At 42.5% G+C, this 27509-nt stretch overlaps 1 protein-coding gene across 1 annotated transcript in view; it reads right to left on the bottom strand.

Moving 5' to 3' along the window:
* The window catches only part of LOC136862785 (aristaless-related homeobox protein), a 210342-nt gene that overhangs the window by 106849 nt on the left and 75984 nt on the right, over positions 1-27509 (bottom strand). The window lies entirely within an intron of this gene.

The following is a 27509-nucleotide window of genomic DNA, read 5'->3' as shown; positions in this document are numbered from 1 at the left end:
AGGCTAAAACTATGTAATATAGTTCAGTAAATTAATAATTAAGAGAATTTTATTTATTTATTTATTTATTTATTTATTTATTTATTTATTTATTTATTTATTTATTTATTTATTTATTTATTTATTTATTTATTTATCCAAAAAGCACAAGATACAGCTAAACTGAGCGCATTTCACGTGTACTATGAACAGACTAATTAACAAATGTACACATTTATAACAAAATACAACAAACGTAACAAATGAGTAACTAGATCAGGTACACACCTACTAATAACAACTGTCCAAATCGAAAACCATGATAATGGCCATGTTCATAACCAAGACATCGTGGGTCAACATGGTGGCATAACCACGTCGCATTATCTTATTCTTAAGGTATTACGAAGGCCATCCGATAAATAACTTACCCTATTAAAAAAATACAAACAGGTTATTTACACTTGTGAAATATTTTAGTTTCATTCTACAACTCATAAGCCTCCGTGGCTCAGGAGGCAGTGCGCTGGCCTCTCACCACTGGATACCGTGGTTCAAATTCCGGTCACTCCATGTGAGATTTGTGCTGGAAAAAGCGGAGGCAGGACAGGTTTTTCTCCGGGCACTCCGACTTTTCCCTGTCATATTTCATTCCAGCAACACTCTCCATTAACATTTCATTTCATCTATCAGTCACCTATCATTGCCCTAGAGGAGTGCGACAGGCATCGGCAGCCGGCACATTTATTATCCTCGCCGCTAGATGGGGGCTTCATTCATTTCATTCCTAACCCGGTTAAATGACTGGAAACAGGCTGTGAATTTTCTTTTTCTACAACTCATACACTACTTCCCCACATAGTCACCATTTCTGTCCAAATACTTTTGGTATCTTAGCATACGTTTTTGATACTTTTGTCATACCAGGTCGGGTTCTCTCTCAGTAGCCAGCTGTTAGAGATTCTCTTTGGGAATATGTTTAAGTAGGGTAGCATCCTGCTTCGCAGAATTTTCACCGAACACGCTCAGAATGTTTTAAGCGAACGCTAGACCTATGGGAGTAACGGAGTCCCACTTCCAATAGACGGGCGAGGGACTCGTCGAAATTAGCTTGGCGAACAAAATGGAAGTTTATGGTGAGCTATCAATATTAATGGGGCTTAAGGAATACAGAAAACAGAACTCGCTGAGTCAGCAAAGAGGATGCATCTGGATGTGTTAGGAGTTAATGATATTCAGGTAAGGGGGGATAACGAGGAAGAGATTATAAAGTCTTCTTAACACGTGTTAAGAAGGGAAGGCAGAGTATGGAGTAGGGCTGTTCCTCAGGAATACTATTGCACGCAACATAGTTATTGCAAGGCACGTAAATGAGCGAGTGATATGGGTACATTTATAGTAGTTGTTGGAGGAATTTGGACGAGAACTCTCTCAGTCTGTTCACCATGTGAGGGTGCAGATGAGGATGAAGTTGGAAAGTTTTATGAAGCGCTGAGTGACATCATAATCAGAATTAACAGGAAGGATAGCACAGTACTAAAGGGCGATTTCAATGCGAGAGTTGTGAATAGAACTGAAGGATATGAGATCGTGATAAGTAAATGTGGGAATGATATGGATGAGTGCAATTGGACTAGACAAAAGAGTGACTGAATGGGTTGCTATATTTCTAGAAAATAGATCTCAGAGAATTAGAGTAGGCGAAGCTTTATTTCACCATGTAATACTTAAGAGGGGAATTCCTCCAGGCAGTATTATTGGAGCTTTATGTTTTCTTATATGTATAAATGATATGAGTAAAGGAGTGGAATCAGAAGTAAGTTTTTTTTTGCGGATGATGTTATTCTCTATATACATACATTATCATTATAGACTGTTATGCCTTTCAGCGTTCAGTCTGCAAGCCTCTGTGAATTTACTAAACGTCGCCACAATCCTCGATTTGTAACTAGTGTTGTGGCCTCATTTAGTTCTATACCTCTTATCTTTAAATCGTTAGAAACCGAGTCTAACCATCGTCGTCTTGGTCTACCTCTACTTCTTTTACCCTCCATAGCAGAGTCCATTATTCTCCTAGGTAACCTATCCTCCTCCATTCGCCTCACATGACCCCACCACCGAAGCCGGTTTATGCGTACAGCTTCATCCATCGAGTTCATTCCTAAATTAGCCTTTATCTCCTCATTCCGAGTACCCTCCTGCCATTGTTCCCACCTGTTTGTACCAGCAATCATTCTTGCTACTTTCATGCCTGTTACTTCTAACTTATGAATAAGGTATCCTGAGTCCACCCAGCTTTCGCTCCCGTAAAGCAAAGTTGGTCTGAAAACAGACCGATGTAAAGATAGTTTCGTCTGGGAGCTGACTTCCTTCTTACAGAATACTGTTGATCGCAGCTGCGAGCTCACTGAATTAGCTTTACGACACCTTGATTCAATCTCACTTACTATACTACCATCCTGGGAGAACATACAACCTAAATACTTGAAATTATCGACCTGTTCTAGCTTTGTATTACCAATCTGACATTCAATTCCGTTGAATTTCTTACCTACTGACATCAATTTAGTCTTCGAGAGGCTAATTTTCATACCATACTCATTGCACCTATTTTCTAGTTCCAAGATATTAGACTGTAGGCTTTCGGCACAATCTGCCATTAAGACCAAATCGTCAGCATAGGCCAGACTGCTTACTACATTTCCACCTAACTGAATCCCTCACTGCCACTTTATACCTTTCAGCAGATGATCCATGTAAACTACGAACAGCAAAGGTAAAAGATTACAGCCTTGTCTAACCCCTGTAAGTACCCTGAACCAAGAACTCATTCTACCATCAATTCTCACTGAAGCCTAATTGTCAACATAAATGCCTTTGATTGCTTTTAATAATCTGCCTTTAATTCCATAGTCTCCCAGTATGGCGAACATCTTTTCCCTCGGTACCCTGTCATATGCTTTCTCTAGATCTACAAAACTTAAACACAACTGCCTATTCCTCTCGTAGCATTTTTCAATTACCTGGCGCACACTGAAAATCTGATCCTGACAGCCTCTCTGTGGTCTGAAACCACACTGGTTTTCATCCAGCTTCCTCTCAACCACTGATCGCACCCTCCCTTCCAAGATGCCAGTGAATACTTTGCCTGGTATACTAATCAATGAGATACCTCGATAGTTGTTGCAATCCTTCCTGTTCCCTTGCTTATAGATAGGTGCAATTACTGCTTTTGCCCAATCTGAAGGTACCTTACCAACACTCCATGCTAATTTTACTACTCTATGAAGCCATTTCATCCCTGCCTTCCCACTATACTTCACCATTTCAGGTCTAATTTCATCTATTCCTGCTGCCTTATGACAATGGAGTTTATTTACCATCCCTTCCACTTCCTCAAGCATAATTTCACCAACATCATTTTCCTCCTCCCCATGAGCTTGGCTGTTCACAACACCACCAGGATGATTTCCTTTTACATTGAGAAGATGTTCAAAATATTCCCTCCACCTCTCCAGTGATTCCCTGGGATCTATTATGAGTTCACCTGAATTACTCAAAACACTGTTCATTTCCTTTTTCCCTCCCTTCCTAAGATTCTTTATTACTGTCCAGAAAGGTTTCCCTGCTGCTTGACCTAGCCTTTCCAGGTTGTTACCAAAATCCTCCCAGGACTTCTTTTTGGAGTCAACAACTATTTGTTTCGCTCTGTTTCTTTCATCCACGTAAAACTCCCTGTCCGCCTCGGCCCTTGTTTGGAGCCATTTCTGATAAGCCTTCTTTTTACGTTTACAAGCTGCTTTCACTTCATTATTCCACCAAGATGTTCGCCTTTTCCCACCTTTACACACAGTTGTTACTACCGAGCTCGATAGCTGCAGTCGCTTAAGTGCGGCCAGTATCCAGTAATCGGGAGATAGTGGGTTCGAGCCCCACTGTCGGCAGCCCTGAAGATGGTTTTCCGTGGTTTCCCATTTTCACACCAGGCAAATGCTGGGGCTGTACCTTAATTAAGGCCACGGTCGTTTCCTTCCACTTCCTAGGTCTTTCCTATCCCATCGTCGCTATAAGACATATCTGTGTAGGTGCGACGTAAAGCAAATAGCAAAAAAAAAGAAAAGTTGTTCCTAGGCATTCCCTTGCTGTTTCTACTACAGCATCCCTGTATGCCACCCATTCACTTTCTATATCCTGAACCTGCTTACTGTCTACTGTTCGAAACTTCTCGCTAATCATGTCCATGTACTTCCGTCTAATGTTCTCGTCCTGGAGATTTTCTACCCTTATTCGTTTGCAGACAGATTTCACTTCCTCTACCCTAGGCCTAGAGATACTTAGTTCACGACAGATCAGATAGTGGTCTGTATCATCGAAAAATCCGCGGAAAACTCGTACATTCCTAACAGATTTCCTGAATTCGAAGTCTGTTAAGATATAGTCTATTATGGATCTGGTACCCCTAGCCTCCCATGTGTAGCGGTGAATAGCCTTATGCTTGAAGAATGTATTCGTAACAGCTAAACTCATACTAGCACAGAAGTCCAGCAAACGCTTCCCATTCCCATTAGCTTCCATATCTTCCCCACATTTACCAATCACCCTTTCGTATCCTTCAATTCTATTCCCAACTTTCGCATTGAAATCGACCATTAGCACTATTCTATCCTTGCTGTTGACCCTGACTACGATGTCACTCAATGCTTCATAAAACTTGTCAACTTCATCCTCATCCGCACCCTCACATGGTGAATACACGGACACAATTCTAGTCCTAATTCCTCCAAATGACAAATCTACCCACATCATTCGCTCATTTACGTGCCTAACAGAAACTATGTTCCGTGCAATGGTATTCCTGATAAAGAGCCCTACCCCAGACTCTGCCCTTCCCTTTCTAACACCCGTCAAGTACACCTTATAATCTCCTATCACTTCCTCGTTATCTCCCCTTACACGAATATCACTTACTCCTAGCACATCCAGATGCATCCTCTTTGCTGACTCAGCCAGTTCTACTTTCTTTCTTCCATAAGCCCCATTAATATTGATAGCTCCCCATCGAATTCCATTTCGTTCGCCAAGTTGTTTCCAAGGAGTCCCTCGCCTGTCAAATGGAAGTGGGACTCCGTTACTCCCATAGATCCGAGGCTTGCTTAAAATGTTCTGAGCTCGGTATATTCATGAAGCAGGATGCTACCCTACTTACACATAGTCCAAGTGAGGATCTCTCCTCTAACGGGTTATGGACCACCGGTGAATTGTATAGTCCTAGCCGCCTGAGCACAAGGAGGGCCATGACTCAGAATATGCCCGAGATGCCCACTCCCATTCCATAGCAACTGGTATCCCGACTCTCAGGACCACTTACTAGGCCACTCAGCCGTTGCCCATGGTTCACGAACTAGGACGTGACTACAGTAACCCACAAATAGAGTAATAAATAAGTTACAAGATTGTGAGCAACTGCAAAATAACCTCGATAATGCTGTGAGATGTACAGGGGGCAATGGTATGATGATAAACGAGGATAAAAGTCAGGTTGTGAGTTTTACAAATAGGAAAGTCCTCGCAGTTTTAATTACTGCGTTGATGGGGCAAAAGTTCATTTTGGGGATCATTGTAAGTATCTGGGTGTGAATATAAGGAAAGCTCTTAATTGGGGTAATCACATAAATGGGGTCCGACTCATTGGCTGCATGGTCAGCGAACTGGCCTTCGGTTCAGAGGGTCCCGGGTTCGATTCCCGGCCGGGACGAGGATTTTAACCTTAATTGGTTAATTCCAATGGCTCGGTGGCTGGGTGTGTGTGGCGTATTCAACATTAGAAATCATCCTTGGTAGGGAGCTCATCTTCACAGACATGCAGGTCGCCTAATAGGCCGTCTACGAGAAAAAGGCCTGAACCAGGCCTCTCCGGAGCCCATACGCCATTATTATTATTATTACATAAATGGGATTGTAAATAAAGGATACAGATCTCTGCACATGGTTATGAGGGTGTTTAGGGGTTGTAGTAAGAATGTAAAGGAGAGGGCATATAAGTCTCTGGTAAGACCCCAACTAGAGTATGGTTCCAGTGTGTGGGACCCTCACCATGATTACTTGATTCAAGAACTGGAAAAAATCCAACGAAAAGCAGCTCGATTTGTTCTGGGTGATTTCCGACAAAAGAGTAGCGTTACAAAAATGTTGCAAAGTTTGGGCTGGGAAGAACTGGGAGAAAGAAGACGAGCTGCTCGACTAAGTGGTATGTTCCGAGTTGTCAGGGGAGAAATGGCGTGGTATGACATTAGTAGGCGAATAAGTTTTAGTGGCGTCTTTAAAAGTACGAAGGATCACAATATGAATATAATGTTGGAATTCAACAGGACAAATTTTTGGGCAAATATCCGTTTATAGGAAGGGGAGTTAAGGATAGGAATAACTTACTAAGGGAGATGTTCAATAAATTTCCAATGTCATTGAAATCGTTTAAGAAAAGGCTAGGAAAACAACAGATATGGAATCTGCCACCTCGACGACTGCCCTAAATGCAGATCAGTATTGATTGATTGATTGATTGATTGATTGATTGATTGATTGATTGAGTGAGTGATTGATTGATTGATTGATTGAAGCTAATAGGAATGGGAAGGGTTTACTGAACATCTGTGCTAGTATGGGATTAGCCGTTACGAATACATTCTTCAAGAATAAGGCTATTCACCGCTACACATTGGAGGGTAGTAGCACCAGATCCATAACACACTCTAACATAACCTACTTTGTATCCAGGAAATCTACTAGGAATGTGGGGCTATTCCGATAATTTCGGCTGATACAGACCACTAATTGATCTGTTATGGACAAAGTATCTCTAGGCCTAGGAGAGAGAAAGTGAAATTACCGGGCGAGTTTGCCGTGCTGTTTAGAGCGCTCAGCTGTGAGCTTGCATCCGGAAGACAGTGGGTTCGAACCCCACTGTCGGCAGTTTTGAAGATAGTTTACCGTGGTTTTCCGGTTCAAACCAGGCAAATACTGGGGATCCCGGATCTCCCGGATGCAAGTTCATAGCTGCGCGCCCCTACCCGCACGGCCAACTCGCCCAGTAGAATGAACGTTGGTAGGGTACTTACTGATTGGACGAAAGCAGTAACTGCACCTATCTATAAGCAAGGGATCAGAAAGTATGGCAACAACAATCGAGGTATTTCATTGATCAGTACACCAGGCAAGTTGTTCACCGGTATTTTGGAAGGGAGTGTGTTATCATGGCCGAGATTAATTTGGATGAAAACTAGTGTGCGCGAGGTGTAAAGTGCTCCGCTGAAGGCTCTGTGTGGGCATCTGCAGGTGATGTGTCACATTATCTGGAATTCTTCATCACAGTCGCAGCTTGGAGGTCGAAGGGATTAAGGGCAGATTATTAAAATGCAATCAAAGGAAGTTATGTTGATAATTAGGCTGCGGTCAGAATTAATGGTTGAATGAGTTCTGGGTGCTAAGTACTTGCAGGGGTTGTACAAGGCTGTAATTGTTCCCCTCCATTGTTCATAGAGTACGTGTAGTGTACATAGTTTAGTGAAAGGTGTAAAGTGACCGGCGTCGATGGTGGGTCATATGGTGTGAATGGAGAAAACAGTGGATTCAGTTGGGTGAAAATATGCGTAGTAGAACTATGCGGACAACTTGATCTTACTGGTAGATTTTGCTGAAAGCCTGTAGTCTAATACCTTGGAACTCTAAAATAGGCGTAATGAGTAAAATATGAATATTAGCTATTCCATTACTAAAGTAATGTCATTAGGTAAGAAACATAAGAGAATTGAATGTCCGGTTGGGAATACAAAGCTGGGACACGTAGATAATTACGAGTATTTAGGATGTGTATTCTTCCAGGATGGAGATATAGCAAGCGAGATTGAATCAACGTGCAGCAAAGCTAAAGCTAACGCAATTAGTCTGCAGTTACGATATAGTATTTTGTAAGAAGGAAGTCAGCTCCCAGACGAAACTCTCTTTCGACAGGTCTGTTTCCAGACCAATTTTGCTTTATATGAGTGAAAGTTCGGTGGACTCGGGCTATCTTATTAATAAGTTAGAAATAACAGACATACAAGTAACGAGAATATTTGCTGGTACAAAGGCGTGGGGACAATTGTAGGAGGGTACTCGTAATGAGGAAATAAATTCCAAGTTAGGAAGACTCGATTGATGAAACTGTGCGCAGAAACCGGCGTCGATGGTGGGTCATGTGGTGTGAATGGAGAAAACAGTGGACTCGGCAATGGAAGGTACGAGAAATAGGGGAAGACAAGGACAACGGTGGTTAGAATTAAACGAGGCCACAATGCTAGTTATAAAATAGATGATTGTGGCGGCGTTTAGTAAATTTGCAGAGGCTTGCAGATTGAACGCTGAAAGGAATAACGGTCTATGATGATGATGATGTATACATGTTTGTAAATTGTTTATTTTAATAAGATGTGTTCACAGATATTCCTCACTTTTCTTGTCTGTTTTCGATTATTCTGCTGTCATGCACGCCAGGCTTTCCAATATGTCTGCCTTCACACCATAATCTACTATTCTATCATATTATTTTCCTCTTTCACACATCAAATGATATCCAGAGTTAGTTTTTATACATCTTAGCTTGTAATTTGACATGTCTATAAGAAGACTCCTCTTGTTTCTGATGTCTGCTGGTTGGCAACATTAACCCGTGGCTCACTGTAGAAAACCACACTGATTTCCTATTTCGGCGGATAGAGAGCACATTCTATCAATATTTTGATCTCGTTTGCTCTACACTGATAATGTAACTGCCATCCTCTTGCTGTCTTCATTCTTATGATGACCTCGTTTTATTTGTATATGAACTGTGTCACCATATAAGTGTTATTGCGTCTATCACTGTTTCAGTATCAACAAGTACAAGTCATCCTGCAGAGCAGTGCCCTGTTTTGTTTTCTAATCAAATATTACAGTAACATATAAAAATGCAAGTAGAATGGTACCCGAGTACTAGTGCGTCGGTCAGTCTTATTTAGTTTTGATTTTTGGTTTGGTTTCTCCCCCGGTCTCTACCGCCTCAAGGACAATGTCCTGGAGCCTAACGCGAGTGTAATAGACTGATATAACATGAAAACATATTTTTAACTCATGGGTAAATAATGCAAGTATCGAGCTCGAATTATTATTATTATTATTATTACTATTATTATTATTATTATTATTATTATTATTATTATTATTATTATTATTATTATTATTGTACCCGGCGGTACACCTCCACGCCGCTAATTCAAAAGGTGCGCCAGTTGAAACTCCTCTGCTGGAGGAAGTCTGAACTTTATTGACGGTATTAATTTTCTACTTTCTCAGAAGATGTCACTACCTGTAAATTTTGGAGTTTTAGAACTGTGTCATTTTTGATGTGTTTTTGTTTTGCTTGAAGTAAGAAGTGTGAACTTTCTCTTCTAGAGGACACTACTGAAGAACTACAATAGTGCACCCTAGTGCGAAGGAAAAGAACTGTTCTTTGGAGAAAATTTTATTTCAAAAGTTTGTTCTTTGTTAAATTTCTTTCAATCATTGGTTAAGTTGGCAATATTACCCCTTTCTTTCCCCTTGTTTTAAATCTAGCCAATCCCGAATTTCTGAAATTAATTTTCCACCAATAATGTGTTTCTTCTTCATCTTGTGTAGGGGTTTCTCTTTATTCTCCAATAAAGTGATTGTGGGCGGGTGTTCTCATTCCCCTAACGCCTAGAACCTTCCGCGAGAGTATATAAACTGCTGATTTTAGGGTCTCTGCGCCACTTCTGTTCCATCTTTCAGTGTGTAAAGTACATAGCAGGGGGCGGGAAGCGCCTCTTTCTTCGGCAGCGGTCAACAACAAGGTAATGGCCAATTAATAACTTCTTTCTTTGCTAGCTCAGCAGTTTAACTCTCGGGGCGGGTCCGAAGCTTTTTCCATTATGTAACCTTCCTTAAAATGTAAAGAAACTTGTATCTATTTCATCTTTTAAACTGCATATCGGGATAGAGAGTGCTTAACCCTCTCGAGCTCCCAATCATATTGTTTTGAGGTGAACTTATTTTTCTCAACCTATTCTTCGTTAATATAATGTAAATTGTTCTTTTCTGAAGTCACCTCTGTAGTATGGGATTAGCCCTTGCATTAACGGCCTAGTGCCAAGTAGGTTTTAAATAAAGTGTATTAGGAGTGCGGAGAGCCTCCTTTCAAGTTGGTATTTTAGAGGCCATATAATTAACCTTTTCTCACTTAATAGGCCTCAGTAGATTGGGTATTTTACCCCTGTGTTTTTGTCCGTTGAGGACAGCTTGAAGGTGGAGTTTGGTGTGGCCTGGGAGAGGCTTAAATTTGAGAGCGAGTGGCTCTTTTCCGGAAACTGAGTCTTGTATGCCTCGAGGAGGCTTTACGGTGTAATTTGGAGCAAGTGCTCCAGGGTTTGATTGGGGTCTTCTGCCCCGTTGTTGAAATTTGTATATCGTAAAGTTGGGCTAGTTGCTCAAGAATTGTGTTTTCAGGGCTCGAAGCCCAAATCCTGTAAATACTGTAATTGTACCTTGTTGTCTTGCTACTCCGTACCTGCCATTCTTGTTATTTCTGAATTTTGGAAAGAAAATATAACCTTGTTAAATTTTACATTTAACTTTAATTCCGTAGTTGGAGACCTATTCACACCCGCACCTTCTTTCACCTCTACCTACCACGAAAATCTCCGTAACAAGTGGTAGCAGAGCGTGGTTAAATGGGTCTCATTTTAGCCCCTTTTGACGGCTAAATATTGTTCTGTTCCGAACTCTAACCATTTTCTCAGTTGCTGGAATTTTTGAGGTTTTCAAAATTGTTCTGTCACCATGCCCGGCCCTCGCGATGTTCTCCATCTTAACTATTTGCGCAAGGAGGAGTTGATCTATGAGTTAACTATCAGAAATGTACAATCTGGAGGCACGGTTGCAGTAGACACAAACAAGCTTAGAGAGTCCCTAGATTTGCCCATTTCCATCCCCAATTTGGGAGAGAAAGAAATTGACGACTCTCTTTCCACGATCACGGAGAATACTACTGGGCTAGCTTCTGTAGTTAGTTTTTTTTTATGAAAATGATCCTTCTCCTAATCAAATTAAGCGTGTGCAAGCTAGGCTGTTTCATTTTTCAAATAGAGTTAACGATCTGTTGTCTCTAAAGTTGAATGACGTTCAGAAGAAGGAAGCTAGTGCGCTGCTTGAAAATATTTCTGAATTATCTAGCAAGGTCACTCAATTGTTAACTGGGGAAGTTCCTCCCAAAACTGATCAACCCGCCACGATGAATGCTGGGAGAGAGGAAGAGCCTCCTAAGGGAGAAGTCAATAGGATAACCGTTGCTGCTCAAACTATCTCTGCCCCATTAGACAACGAGTCTGAACGCCGTAACTCATTGAATAATGTACGTTCTGAATTAACTTCTTTGCCACTTAAACCTTTACCGATTATGTCACCTGGGTTCAGTAGTTTGCCCCATCCATTGGCAATGTTGCTCAGGGGTATCTCTAAGTTTTCAGTTAATACCACCAGTGAAGTCATTTCATTTTTAAGATTTCTAGTTGAATTTCAGGATCATGCCCTTGTGTTTTCTCTTTCCCCATGTCAGATTTTGCAAATCATCTATCCCTATGCAATAGGTATTCTCTCAGACAAAATAGTTAGAGCCATTGCCGAGCAATCATCAATTGAAGACTTCCACGCCCACTTGCTAGCTAACTTCATCCCGGCTAGGGCAAGGTCCTCCCTTATTCAGAAGTACTATTATCGTGTACAGCGTTTGGATGAAAACTTGGCTGACTTCATCCAAGATATTAAATTCTATACTAGGGTGTTTGCTCTTCACTTTCCGGAGGACCAGATTGTACAAGCCATTGTGGAAGGCATTTCACCATCCTATAGGTCATATTTGTGTTTCGCGGCGTGCACGCAAACCTTCTCTGAACTTGAGGCATTGGCCGTCTCAGCGGAAGGAGTTAGATACGCCGATTCATTGCGTGTCGCGAAAGAACCCCCGCCTTCTTTTAGTAATACTCGGCCTCCACCTCGCCGATCAGTCCCACCCCGTAAATGCTATGCTTGCGGGTCGCCTGACCACCTTCGGAACAAGTGCCCATTGCTCAAATCTAGTGTGACAAGGAATGGAGCTGGTTCATCACAGGGCTGTTTTAAATGTGGGGCTTTCTCACATATTGCCAAGAATTGTCCCAATTCGAATAGCACCCCCTCCTGCTCAACTTCTGGTGCAACTTCCAACAACAATATAAAGTGACTAGTGCCTTCGGCTGAGTCGATTAATCCATCTTCCCGAGACTCAGCCCCGGGTAAACAGATCGAAAAATCAGGGAAATTTCAATCTTCAAATCCATCCCTTGAATGCCCCAAGGAGTGTCTTAGGATTGCGGCGGATACCCCCGCACCGGTTCCTTTTCTTAAGATTGAGTTAAATAATGAACCTGTAACAGCTCTCTTAGATTCAGGCAGTGTTTGTTCGATTATTTCGGCTGAATGGTATTCTAAATTGAAATCTGTTTGTAAACTACCTGACTATGTCTCATCTCCTGTTCAATATGTTTCGGCTAATTCATCTCCATTAGAAATTCTAGGTTCCGTACAGGTCAAAATTCGTATTTTTAAATTTACATGGAAAACCAATCTGTTTGTGGCTAAGCATTTGTCTTGCCCAATCATACTGGGAGCGGACTTTATTTCTCACACTGGTCTTGTGCTCGATCTTCAGAGTAAGTCGTGCACATTCAAATTTGCGTTCAATTGTAAAATTCCCTTGTTAAAGTGTAATTCTGTATCATGCTCATCTATTTCGCCTACCCAGGATGAGATGTTGTTAGACCTTAGACATCTACCTGAGGAGCAGGCTCATAGTATTCGTAAATTATGTCAGTCATTTCCAGAGGTGTTCTCTGATACTCTTGGTGTTACTAACCTTATTGAATACAAAATTGAGGTCACGGATTCAATTCCTGTCCGTTTTCCACCTTATAGGCTATCTCCACCTAAAATGAAGGCTCTGAAAGAAATCATCGATCAGATGTTGAAGGACGGTATTATTAGGCCCTCTAAGTCGGCGTATTCGTCACCTATCTTTCTAGTCCTGAAACCCCAAGGAGGCTTCAGGCCTGTCATTGATTATAGGGCTCTCAATCGGAAGGTGGTGTTGCAATCTGTGCCCCTTCCTGACCTTCATTCTTGTTTTTCATGGTTTCGTAAGGCCAAGTTCTTTACTATCTTGGACTTGAATCAGGCCTATAATCAAATTCCCCTTGCCGAAGAGTCTAAACATCTTACAGCGTTTGCCACGGATTGGAATTTGTATGCATACAACCGCGTGCCTTTCGGGCTCCCCACGGGAGCAGCTGTACTCACTAGGCTACTAGATAGGGTCTTCTCCGACATCAAATTTGAGTACTTATATCACTACTTGGATGATGTCGTCGTATTTTCAGAAACTTTTGAAGAACATCTAGATCATCTGCGAGAAGTTCTCGATCGCCTTCGTAAGGCTGGGTTAACTGTTAAGTTGTCCAAGGTTGCCTTTGCTAAGCCCTCTATGTCATTCCTAGGGCATATTGTGTCACCTGATGGTGTAGCAGTCGATCATTCTAGAACACAGGCCATCCGTGATTTTAAACCTCCCAAGGACATTAAAGGTATCGCCAGGTTCATTGGTATGGTGAATTTCTTCAGGAAGTTTATTCCTAACTTCGCTAATAGAGCGGCGCCCTTGAACCTTCTTCGTAGGAAAGGCATCAAATTCGAGTGGGGACCTTCTCAACAAGCCGCTTTTAAAGATCTGAAATTAGCTCTCTGTAATGCCCCTGTCCTTGCTATGCCTGATTTCTCAAAGAAATTCATCGTCCAAACGGACGCGTCGTCGTCAGCAGTAGCTGCAGTCCTTCTTCAAGAGACTGAACTAGGGAGGCGACCCATCGCCTATGCATCTAGGACTCTATCGGCTCAAGAAGCAAAATACTCCATATATGAGCTCGAAGGTTTGGCAGTCTTATTCGCCTTAGAGAAGTTCCGTCTCTATCTGGAACATGTCAAATACGACCTCGAGACAGATAATCAAGCCTTAATCTGGGTCTTAGGTAGGTCGCGTCGTACTGGTCGTATAGCCCGTTGGGCTATCCGTATTTCTGCCTTCCAATTCGATGTCAGGCATATCCGAGGTACCGAAAATGTTGTCGCTGATGGACTCAGCCGTATGTTTTCCAACGACATTGAGAACCATGAACCGGTCGATAGTTCATCTCCTCCCGAGTCCATGTTATCTGATGTTAATGCCATCTTAACAGATGCCCCCATGCTTTTTAGGGATATCGAGAAATACCAACGTGAAGATCCGACGCTGGCTCCGATAATGGAAACCCTTTCTTCTGGGGAACGTGTGGTCCCTTATGTTCTGAGGAATGGTGTTCTATGTTGCCCTTCGAGGCAGGATAAGATGATGAAAGTTGTCGTTCCAGCTGTCCTTGTACCTATGATCTTCAAGTACTATCATGAGACCCCATTGGGGGGGCATCTTGGAATCTTTAAAACTCGTGAAAAGATTCGTAAAAGGTTCATCTGGAAGGGTATGGACGGTGAAATCCGTGAACTTGTAAAAGCTTGTAAATCTTGTTTGCTTAGTAAACCCACCATGTCCACCAAGGTAGGCCTTCTGTCTTCGCATCAAGCGTCGCGCCCCATGGAACGCCTGTATATCGATTATGTAGGACCCTTCCCCCAGTCGAAGGGAAATGCCAACAAATTCATCTTTGTATGTGTAGATGGTTTTACAAGATTTTCCTGGTTATTTCCGACTAAGCTGGCTACCGCTCAGTCCACCATTACTTGCCTAAATTCTATTTTTGCTTCTTTTGGTCCGTGCCAATATGTTGTGTCTGATAATGCTAAGGCGTTCACATCAAACCTTTTTCGTAAATTCTGTTTTGACTTGTCTATCTCTCATGTAACTACTTCTGCTTATTACCCTCAACCATCGCTGGCTGAACGGGTTAACCGTAATCTCAGGTCCGCGCTTATTGCCTATCATCATGAAGATCATTCCAGGTGGGACACGTCCTTGCATTGGTTAGCTTTTGCTTTGAATTCGGCGGTTCATGAATCACATAAGTTTACTCCAGCCTCTTTGATGTTCAAGTTTGTTCCCAACACGCCGCTCTCTAACCTCTGGTCTCTGAGTGACATTCTACCCGAGACAATAGATCCGGACAACATCAAAGATCTTTGGAAGAAGGCTAAAGCCAATCTTAAAGTCTCTCATGAAAAGGTTAGGGAAAGGTATGATCGTGGACGGAGACCCACCCCTTTGAAGGTAGGTGACCAAGTTATGGTCAAGAATTTTGTTCCCGCGGGCAAGCTTGCCCCCAGATTCCATGGGCCTTGTAATATTCTCGATTTCCTTACGCCGGTCACATTATTATTAAGTAATCCAGCCACCGAGAGGATATTTAGGGTTCACCTGTCCCAGGTGAAACCGGTGTAATTTCTGTGTTAACGTGCTTCATATTATCTTGAAAGGAATATGAAGGTTATATTTTTTTTGAGTTTTCACTTTTAAGGCATTCTGCCCCTTCTATAATATTTTCTATATTTAAGCATTTTTGTAAACCTCCCCCGATTCGTTAAACTGCCATTCTGTCCTTACCACGGCCATTACCACGCTCCCGTCTCCTGCTATACACACTGTGGCTTGCTTATATTAAATGCCATGGATATCTGCACGCCGCTGGCCCCTCAACCTCTCCACAAAGTCTGTGCCCTCAAAAAGATGATGGTCCAACAATATTCTGCCGCCTAGCTTTAATGTTTCAGTGCCCCCGCAGCCGCGCGGCGCTGTGCCGCGACTGGGTTTGAGGATGGGCCCCCTCGACCCCAGCGAGGACGACATGTGCACGGCGAGCCGGAGCTCTCCTCCCGGCCAAGGCTGATGTGCGGCGCACGACCTGCTACTTGCCCGCAGCCTGTATATCTTCACCGCGGGCGCGGCGTGTTTCAACACCACTGCTCCCCTCATGGTGCGGGCGAGCGGTATCTCAGGGTACTTGAGGGGTCCGAGCGGCCTCTCCTGGACGCAAGCGGCAACGGCCGATCTGGCCATTCAACTTAGTCTACATCAACTACATGGACATTCCAGTTCGACATTACTACCTTCTCTTGGATTTTTCTGCAATACCTGGTGGACTTAGAAATTTTTTTTCTCAACTTTAAAAACTAAAGTTTATCTTCTGAATTCAACTTCTACAAGCATAAAGACTTTACTTCACCTGCAACAACAAAAATTTTGAAACTGAATCAAACCATATTAAGAAAATCTTAAAAATACTTCTGCAATTAATCTCCACATCTACATCAAAACTTGGACCTAGTTTTCAAACAAATTTCATGTGTCACCCCTGGAGGTACTTTAGGGGGGGGGGGGGAGGTCTGTACCAGGCGGTACACCTCCACGCCGCTAATTCAAAAGGTGCGCCAGTTGAAACTCCTCTGCTGGAGGAAGTCTGAACTTTATTGACGGTATTAATTTTCTACTTTCTCAGAAGATGTCACTACCTGTAAATTTTGGAGTTTTAGAACTGTGTCATTTTTGATGTGTTTTTGTTTTGCTTGAAGTAAGAAGTGTGAACTTTCTCTTCTAGAGGACACTACTGAAGAACTACAATAGTGCACCCTAGTGCGAAGGAAAAGAACTGTTCTTTGGAGAAAATTTTATTTCAAAAGTTTGTTCTTTGTTAAATTTCTTTCAATCATTGGTTAAGTTGGCAATATTACCCCTTTCTTTCCCCTTGTTTTAAATCTAGCCAATCCCGAATTTCTGAAATTAATTTTCCACCAATAATGTGTTTCTTCTTCATCTTGTGTAGGGGTTTCTCTTTATTCTCCAATAAAGTGATTGTGGGCGGGTGTTCTCATTCCCCTAACGCCTAGAACCTTCCGCGAGAGTATATAAACTGCTGATTTTAGGGTCTCTGCGCCACTTCTGTTCCATCTTTCAGTGTGTAAAGTACATAGCAGGGGGCGGGAAGCGCCTCTTTCTTCGGCAGCGGTCAACAACAAGGTAATGGCCAATTAATAACTTCTTTCTTTGCTAGCTCAGCAGTTTAACTCTCGGGGCGGGTCCGAAGCTTTTTCCATTATGTAACCTTCCTTAAAATGTAAAGAAACTTGTATCTATTTCATCTTTTAAACTGCATATCGGGATAGGGAGTGCTTAACCCGCTCGAGCTCCCAATCATATTGTTTTGAGGTGAACTTATTTTTCTCAACCTATTCTTCGTTAATATAATGTAAATTGTTCTTTTCTGAAGTCACCTCTGTAGTATGGGATTAGCCCTTGCATTAACGGCCTAGTGCCAAGTAGGTTTTAAATAAAGTGTATTAGGAGTGCGGAGAGCCTCCTTTCAAGTTGGTATTTTAGAGGCCATATAATTAACCTTTTCTCACTTAATAGGCCTCAGTAGATTGGGTATTTTACCCCTGTGTTTTTGTCCGTTGAGGACAGCTTGAAGGTGGAGTTTGGTGTGGCCTGGGAGAGGCTTAAATTTGAGAGCGAGTGGCTCTTTTCCGGAAACTGAGTCTTGTATGCCTCGAGGAGGCTTTACGGTGTAATTTGGAGCAAGTGCTCCAGGGTTTGATTGGGGTCTTCTGCCCCGTTGTTGAAATTTGTATATCGTAAAGTTGGGCTAGTTGCTCAAGAATTGTGTTTTCAGGGCTCGAAGCCCAAATCCTGTAAATACTGTAATTGTACCTTGTTGTCTTGCTACTCCGTACCTGCCATTCTTGTTATTTCTGAATTTTGGAAAGAAAATATAACCTTGTTAAATTTTACATTTAACTTTAATTCCGTAGTTGGAGACCTATTCACACCCGCACCTTCTTTCACCTCTACCTACCACGAAAATCTCCGTAACAATTATTATTATTATTATTATTATTATTATTATTATTATTATTATTATTATTATTATTATTATTATTATTATTATGGTTATTATGACTTGTGAGGTATGGCTATGAAGTGTTTACATGCACTTATTTGTATTAGTATCATTAATATTTACGATAGCATTGTTTGTGAGATTGTGTCATGAAACAAGTGCTGTATATATTTATATGAGTTTAGTCAATGTAAGAACCTGTAATAAATAGTATATAATTTATTATTATCTGTATATATGATGTATATTCCCCAATGACATTGTGCAACACACCGTAATATCCAGAATAACACTAGAACTATGTAGCACCTTCCTTACAATTGTAACTATGTATTAGGCACTCTAGAATTTACTAGAAGATATGTTGTGATAAGGAAGTGGTCTTGATGGCGGAGTTGAGCTATGGTTTAACAGGAGTTGTACTTGTGAACTCGTGTTGTATTTATACCGATAAGCTAGTAGCAGTCAGCAGTCAACCGTTCAAGATGGCAGTCGTAGTCTTCTAGTAGTGTTTTTTGTGTGACGACAGTTGATTAGGTTATGTGCGTTTAATGTATAAATAATTAATTGTAAAATAAATGTATGTACGCAAGTGACAGAATTTTGTGTGTCTCATTGTGGATACATCATTGGCGACCGTGATTAGGACGTAAGAATTTACGAGTGAATGCGAGTTTATGTGCGAAATAGATAAAAATACAAGTGGTACTAGAAAATATGTCCGTACAACAACTGAAAGACGAACTCACCAAGAGAAACCTTCCGACGCAAGGCAAGTAGAAATCGCTGCAGGCGCGGTTACGTGAAGATCCCGTAGAAGAAGGAGGAGATTCCGAAATGTTCTTTATCAAGGTCGACGAAGATCCGGATGAACAATCTGAAGATGAGGTAAATATTCCCAAAATGTGTTCTAACTTAATGACCATGATGCAGGCACTCAATGACAGAATCTCAGACGTTGATTCACGGGTCAATTCCAACTTAAAGGATCAAAATTCGAAAGTAGATGACAAATTTTAAGACAAATTTTCAGACGGCAATTCCGCCCTAACAGAACAGATTGCAGACAAAATTTCGATAGTAAACGACGAAATTTCTCAGGCTAACTCAGTTTTGACCGGACAAATAGCATAAGTGTACACGCAGGTTTACCAAATAGAACAGGGCCTAGAATCGAAAATTTCAACCGTAAATGACAAAATTTCATCCCATATTAGCGACGTCACCGATCGATTAATGCAGCAGATATCGGACATCAGGTCAAAACTGGGACAGGTTGAACAGATCGATGGTAGGGGAAGCCCGCTGGAAGAGGACATCTCGAACCTCAACGAAGAGGTGGAAATCTAGGTTTCCGGCATAAAGCAACAGGTTGAAGAGATAATTTCTACCGGCGAGGGAAATTTCGAAAGCCGTATTTCTGCCGTTGAGGGAATCTTTGGGAGCCGTATTTCTGCTGTTGAAGGAAGGTTAGAAAAACTGTTTTCGACCATCAAGGGAGATGTGTAGAATATAAGAGAAAGCATTCTTCACGCTGTAGAAGAGATAAACTCGTACAGGCCCTAGCACCACACCTTCAATCTCCTCAAACCTAACCGGCAACACAGGACACCTAGACCCGAAGGTGATTATAGACAGTCTTCCGGAATTCCACAGGCGACTGGAATAGAACCCGACTATTTTCATCGAGGGATCGGTCAGTCTATTAAGAAAGACTAATCTCCCAGAGGGTATCTTCGTCCAACTCTTCACACCGCGAATAAAGGGGCAAGTCGCTACTTTGTGGAATAACTTGAAGGGCTTAAATTTAAACTGGACGGACTTCAAGAGGGAATTCCTCGCTAGATTTAATTCCGAAGGGGTGAAGAGCTGCGTGAAAGTAAGGTATCTACTAAGGCACAACCCCCTGGCATGAGAGCTAGCGCCTTCGTCCTATAGAAGTACCAGCTCTTCAAGCGTCTGCACTCGGAAGGAAGCGAGAACGAGATATTACCAGACATCACAGAGCTTCTCCACGATAAGATTCGACCCCTAATGAAAGTATCACAACCGATATCCTTTGATGATCTACGTAGAATCATCGCCCAATTGGAGGAGAAACACAAATGCAAAGCTACGGAAGTGACCAGCTCGGTTAGTAACTGCTACCATTGTGGAAGAACGGGACACCTTAAGAACAAGTGCCCAACCTTGGCTTCGGTGAAACTAGGTCCGGCCCATTCTGGATTAAGGGGGGAAGGAAACGGGAAGAGGAAGGTGCCTCAAGACATGACAGACGGGCAGCCCTGGACAAGAAGGAGAGGGATTGGTCAGATTGTGGGCAGAACAGACCAGTATCGCCCAGCGATCATCTTGAGGATAGGCAACGAGAGCTTCTCAGCCATACTCGACAGCCAAGCAAGCCATTCGTTTGTCAAAGGGACTGTTGCCAGATTACTACCGCCTATCAAGTCTCACAATCTCGGAAGGGTAGTGGGTGCAGTGGAGGTGGTAACCTATTATATCCAAGGACAGACTAACCTAACCGCTGAATGCATGGGTCTGCCTATTGTCATTGACTTTGCAATGATTCAGAACCTAATACCTGATATCATATTAGGTCATGACTTTCTTTTGGAACACAAGGTGATCATAGACAATGCAGCTCACGAAGTCTTTTTAGGAAAAGACAGACGGCTGAGGGTCACCTGGCACGATGGAAATCTCCAGGCTCACAAGGATACGGAATACCTGGGAGGTATCCAGTTAACGCATCTTCGACCGAGTGAAGAAGAGGAGCTGAGTCACACCTTAAAGGACTTTCCGGAAGTCATCACCAATAAAATAGGACGGACTACCACGGTAACGCACACCATTGGATGCAGCGCTTCCTCACCCATCAAGCAACGTCCATATCTAATCAACCCGGATAAGCGCAACTTCGCATCCAGAAGATTCAAGAGCTGGAAGGGCAAGGTCTCATCGAACCCTCTACATCCTCTTGGGCTTTACCTATCATCCTACCGAAGAAGAAGAATGGGGAGTATCGACTGTGTGTGGATTTCCGCAAGTTGAACGAGAAGACCGTTAGTGATGCCTACCCCATGCCTGACCTGAAAGAATCGTAATAATAATGTTATTTGCTTTACGTCCCACTAACTACTTTTTAAGGTCTTAGGAGACGCCGAGGTGCCGGAATTTAGTCCCGCAGGAGTTCTTTTACGTGCCAGTAAATCTACCGACACGGGGCTGTCGTATTTGAGCACCTTCAAATACCACCGGACTGAGCCAGGATCGAACCTGCCAAGTTGGGGTTAGAAGGCCAGCGCCTTAACCGTCTGAGCCACTCAGCCCGGCTGAAAGAATCGCTGAAACAAGTAAGTGTTTCTAGGATTTTCAGCACGCTGGATCTCAACTCGGGATACAGGCAAGTGGAGGTTGAGGAATGTTCTAGAGCACTGATCGCCTTCATGACACCGATAGGACTGTACCAGTTTAGAGTAATGCCTTTTGGATTGAAGAATGCCCCTGCCAACTTCATGCGACTGATGGATAAGGTATTGTCAGGATATGTTAGAGATTTCTGCCAAGTGTATCTCGACGACATTTCAGTTGACAGCAAGAATTTTCAAGAACACATTTTACATTTAAGGAAAGTACTGGAACGACTGAAGATTCATGAACTGACTTGCCAACTGGAGAATTGCCGCTTCTCCCAGCGCAGTACATATATTGGCCATGTCCTAACATTTGAAGGATTAGAAAGACAACCAGAGAAGAATCGAGCTATCGAAGAAGCTGAACGCCCGCGGACCAAGCGACAAGTACGTCAATTCCTTGGCTTATGTGGATGGTATAGCAGCTTCGTACCACACTTTGAGGAGAAAGCAATACCACTCACCGATCTACTCCATAAAAACCGCCCGTTCCGATGGACCAGCAAGGAAGAGGCAGCATTCCAAGACATTAAGGCCGCGATATGCAATGCTCCCGATCTAGCCCATCCCGACTCTCAACGGAAGATGTGCCTGCAGACGGACGCCAGCGACTCCAGCTTAGGAGCAGTGTCATTCTAGGAGAGGAATGACGGCGGAAGGGACATCATAGAGTATACCAGCAGAAAGCTATCTCCTACCGAACAACGCTACTGCACTGCCGAGAAGGGAGCCTTAGCCGTGGTGTGGGCCATGGGCAAATTCACAGGCTAATTTGGGGGAAGGAAGTACCAGCTCTACACCAATAACGCCGGTCTCAAATGGTTGAAGTCTCTGGTTCAAAATCTAAATTGATGCGATGGGCTCTGTTAATCACAGAATTTGATTTCGATGCGTGTCACGTTCCAAGATCGACGAACATAGGAGCAGACAGTTTATCTAGGCACCCGGCGATGGGACCTGAAGCTAGAAGCACCATTGTCGAGAGGGAGTTCCCACGAAAACACCAGAGTGAGCCCAATGAAACTATTCTTATGACAACCAAGAAGGAACTTGATCTGGAAGTAATTGAACAATTCTAAGAACAAGACAAGCCCTGTAGAACGATGACGCAGTGGATTAGGAGACAGAACACCGATAGTCGACTTGTCCCGAGGTAATTCAAGATGTGCTACAAGAACTTTTAGGTTGAGGGAGGACCCTTAATGTTCAGGTCGCTCCTCTCCGACACGCCTACAGTAGTGGTGATCCCCAGAGAGCACACGACGGACATCCTCGAAGAGTTCGATGACAGCACTGAAGGAGGACACTCAGGAGGCGAAGAGACGTATCAGTATATCCGACGAAGATTCTTCTGGGTCAACATGCGGAAAGACATCCTGGACTATGTGAATAGGTGCTACACCTGCCCCTGCACCAAGGCAATCCATAGGAAGGCAGATTCCAGTCAGCAACGCCCTTGGGAGGTAATAGCCCTGGACTTGATTGGTCCTTACCGTAGAAGACAACGGGGTAAAACAGGAATCCTAGTAGTCACCGACCTCTTCAAAAGATGGATTGAGGCCTCTCCAGTACCAGAAGCCACGACGGGACGCATCACCAGCCTTCTACAAGATGAGGTATTCAGCCGTTACGGTTATCTGCGGTGCATTTTGTCAGACAACGGGAGTCAGTTCACGTCAAGGAGGTGGCAGCAAACAATGACAGAATGGGCTGTGGATCACTGGACCAACCCTATCTACATCCCAACTGCTAATCCATCGGAACGATGGAACCAGGACGTACAAAAGGATGCTATGGGTCCACCTAATACTGGGTAGACATAGAACATCGACTGTGGGACCGCCCGATACCACAATCACTCTTCGCCCTGCGACGACTCATCAACAGTGTCACTGGCTATTCCCCAGCGGAGCTTTTCCTTGGTCGACAGTTATATGACACCGGGGATTGGGAGATTCGTCCATCACCCTCTTCTGGTCAAGATCATGCAGCTGTTTCCCTAGCCGAGCAGCAGCAGCAGGACATCAAGGAGAAGCAAGCTTTGGCCGAGAAGAGATCCTTTACCCAGGTCAAGGCTCAAGATGTGAAAGAGACCCAGATCTTTCTACCAGGCCAACAAGTACTGCGACGTAACCACCCTGTCAGTAATAAGATTGGAGAGTTTCACGCAAGTCTCGCACCTCAGTGGGTTGGTCCCATCGTGGTGAATAAGCAGCTCGGCATGGTGTCTACTTACTAAAGACCAATCCTCCTGTCAAGGTCCACGCACCGGAGTTACGGTGAGTCAGCCAACCGCTGCGAATACAGAGTAAGCTTCGTGTTACTACGGGTCCACCTGGAGGAGAGGCTACTAATGACACAGCACAATCTGATCTTGGTGAGGAGAATGTATCGACTATCATCGAGGAAGAGGCTGGCAACGAGGCAACACCAACCCCCGACACAGCACGATCCGGTCAAGAGAAGGAGAGCACATCCAGCGACATCGAGAAAGGAAGAAGATACAACCTACGTCCAAGACAGAGTTGACGAGTGTGATTGGACTGTCGAAATTGTTTCATGTTATAGGGGGGATATTGACGCAAGTGTAATAGACTGATATAACTTGAAACAATATTTTTAGCCGTGTGTAAATAATGCAAGTATCGTTCTCGAATTATTATTACCTTTATTATTATTATTATTATTATTATTATTATTATTATTATTATTATTATTATTATTATGACTTGTGAGGTATGGATATGAAGTGTTTACATCCACTTATTAGTATTATTATTTACTATCGCATTGTTTGTGAGGTTATGTCATGAATCATGTGCTGTATAAATATATTTATATGAGTTTAGTTAATGTAAGAACCTGTAATTAATAGTATATAATTTATTATTACATGTATATGTGATGTATATTCCACAGTAACATTGTTCAACACACCGTAACATCCAGAATAACACTAGAACTATGTAGAACCTTCCTTACAATTGTAACTATGTATTAGGCACTCTAGAATGTTGTATATACGCCGACATGCTAGTAGCAGTCAGCAGGCAACTGTTCAAGATGGCAGTCGTAGTCTTCTAGTAGTGTTTTTTGTGTGACCACAGTTGATTAGGTTATGTGCGTTTAATGTATAAATAATTAATTGTGAGATAAATTAATGTACGCAAGTAACAGAATTTCGAGTGCGGCTTTGTGAATACATCAGGACCGGGGGGGTAGCCAAGGTGGTTTACGAGGGGTTAGAACCCAAACCCCCATAGAAATTAAAAACAAAGGAAAATAAACAGAAATTGACAATAAACAATAAACTAAATAAAAATTCAGAGACCTAATTGTAGAACAAGCATATCTGTTGAATTTAATTTCTAAGAAGTCTCGAAAATTGGATTTTAGATTGTGAATCGAACATACCATTCGCCGTAAAACTGTTGACCTTGATCGTATGGTTATTGTTCTATATGTTAATGTATGATTCTGTAGTGTACCGGCACTGCAGTCTGAACATCAACATAATTCACTTGTATCATTGTTCTTATAATGACAACCTTGCATGCACACCACACACGCACAGGCACCTTCATTGTGTTCTCTCATTTCATCTCCTTCCGTTCTAATTACAACTCTCGTATTGAAATCGCCCTTTAGCACTGTGCTATCCTTCCTGTTGTCCCTGATTATGATGTCACTCAGTGCTTCATACAACTTTCCCACTTCATCCTCATTTGCACCCTCACATGGTGAACAGACTGAGAGAGTTTTCGTCCTAATTCCTCCAACAACTACTGTAAAAATACCCACATCATTCGATCACTGACGTGCCTTACGATACCTATGTTGCGTGCAATAGTATTCCTGGTAATCAGTCCTACCCCGTACTCTGCCCTCCCTTGTTAAGAAGAGTTTATAATCTCTTCCTCGTTATCTCCCCTTACCCGAATATCATTAACTCTTAACACATCCAGATGCATCCTCTTTGCTGACCCAGCCAGTTCTATTTTCTCTCCTCCTCCGCAGTTGTATCCCCGACCTAATGTCACGCTCCAGCAGTAGCGCAGCCATGATCAGCCTTGGTGGTGCAGTAGCCAAGTAACTGCCATCCCCGGAGGACCGGATTCGATTGCCAGCTCTGCCACGAAATTTGAAAAGTGGTACGAGGACTGGAACGGGGTCCACTCAGCCTCGGAAGGTCAACTGAATATGGGGAGGGGGTCGGTTCCCACCTCAGCCATCCTCAAAGTGGTTTTCCGTGGTTTAGACCAGCTTGGTTTGTGTAAGCTGTATGATACAGAAGAAGTGCCATCCGATTTTAGACAGAATGTTGTTTTACCTATTCCCAAGAAACATTTTGGTGACATGTGTGGAAATTACCGCGCCATTAGTTCAGCATCTTACGCCCGTAAAGTTTAAACACGTATTATTTACATAAAACGGAAAGACAAGTTGAAGCTGAGTTGGGAGAAGATCAGTTTGGCTACAGAATAAATTTAAGAACACGTAAACCAATCCTCAGTTTACGCCTGGTCTTGGAGGATCGAATTTAGAAGGACAAACCAACGTACATGGGGTTCGTAGATCCAGAAAATGCAGTCGATAATGTTGATTGGATCGCGCAATTTGAGATTCTGAAGGTGAATCTAAATCAGATACAGAGAAAGGAATTATCTACTGTGTGTAAAGAAATCAGTCTTCATGATAGGAAAACGAAAAAGAAGCAGCAATCCAGAATGGGGTGATAGTGAGGCAAGGCAGCAGTTTGCCCCCCCCCCCCGCCCCCTTTTTCAATGCTTATAATAAGAGACGGTAAAGGAAATAAGAAGAAGTTGGATAGGGAACAATCCAAGGAGAGGAAGTCAAAACTCTAAAATTTACCGATGATACTGTTATTTTCCCTGAGTCTACAGAAGATCTGGAGAAATTGTTGAATGATATGGACAGACTCTAGGAGAAGGGGAATAAGATATAAAATGCTGACTACCACAAGAAAGGAAAGAAAGCCTTTCCTATGAAAAGAAATTTGCTCTCTTCGAACATTGATATAGAAATTAGAAAAAAGGAATGCCTTTCTTATAAAAAATGTATTTGCTCACTTCATTGTTATAGGAATTAGAAAGATGTTTTTGAAGACTTTCGTCTGGAGTGTGTCATTGTATGGAAGTGAAACATGGATGAAAACTAGTTCAGAAAGAAAGGAAAAAGAAGCTTTTGAAACGTGGTGGTGCAGCAAAATGCTGAAGGTGAGATGGGTAGATCGAATCACAAATTAAGAAATACTGAACCGAATTGGTGAGAGGAGATTGATTTGGCTAAATTTGATGAGAAGAAGCTATAAAATGATAGGACACATCTTAAGACACCCAGGACTTATTCAGTTTGTTGTTGAGGGAAGTGTAGATGGTAGAGTAAGCAGGTTAGAGCAGATGTAGGATGTAGTAATTACGTAGAAATGAAAAGGTTAGCACAGGATAGGGTTGCTAGGAGGGCTGTATCAAACCAGCCTGTGGACTGATGATTCAAACAACAACAAAACAGCATTTCTTGTGGTTCTCACATTATATTACATTTTTTGTTCTAGTCCTCATGCTGTTAATGATATTTTATAGTTCCATAATGGAATCTATTTTTCCCACCCGTTTGTAGTAAGAATGTTTCATTTCGTTCCATAAACCATCTTTTGCATATAAAATGATTGGAAGTTTCGACTTCTCTAAAACTATAGCATGCTTTCTCGCTGCTAACATCTTCCGTATGTCCTGCTTCATCGCTGGACATTTTCTTGAGCTTCTAGCTAAATACCTGATAAGGCTTCATCCAAACACAATTCACTGCGCACGTTGATAACAATTCACAAATCCCCCCCCTTTCACTGCTTTCGTAAGTGCTTACTAAGCATTTACTAATCTAGTTGTTACTATATTTTTGTTTCAGGAACGACTACCCTGGCTTAGTTCCTACCTTGAAGTATAAGCAAATGTTTATTCTCATCAAATTAAGTAACTAATGTTCTAATATCTTTACAACTTTCTGTCCCTACATGCAAGCAACTAGCAAGACGTACTGTTTATTATCTCAAGCCATTGTTAAGATATATCTAAGAAGTTTTCAGGGTGCATTGTTG

This window comes from Anabrus simplex, chromosome 2, assembly GCF_040414725.1.
Source record: "Anabrus simplex isolate iqAnaSimp1 chromosome 2, ASM4041472v1, whole genome shotgun sequence".
In the NCBI taxonomy this organism is placed as follows: Eukaryota; Metazoa; Arthropoda; class Insecta; order Orthoptera; family Tettigoniidae; genus Anabrus; species Anabrus simplex.
The sequence above is the reverse complement of the archived record's forward strand: the minus strand, read 5'-3'. Positions and strand labels throughout refer to the sequence as shown.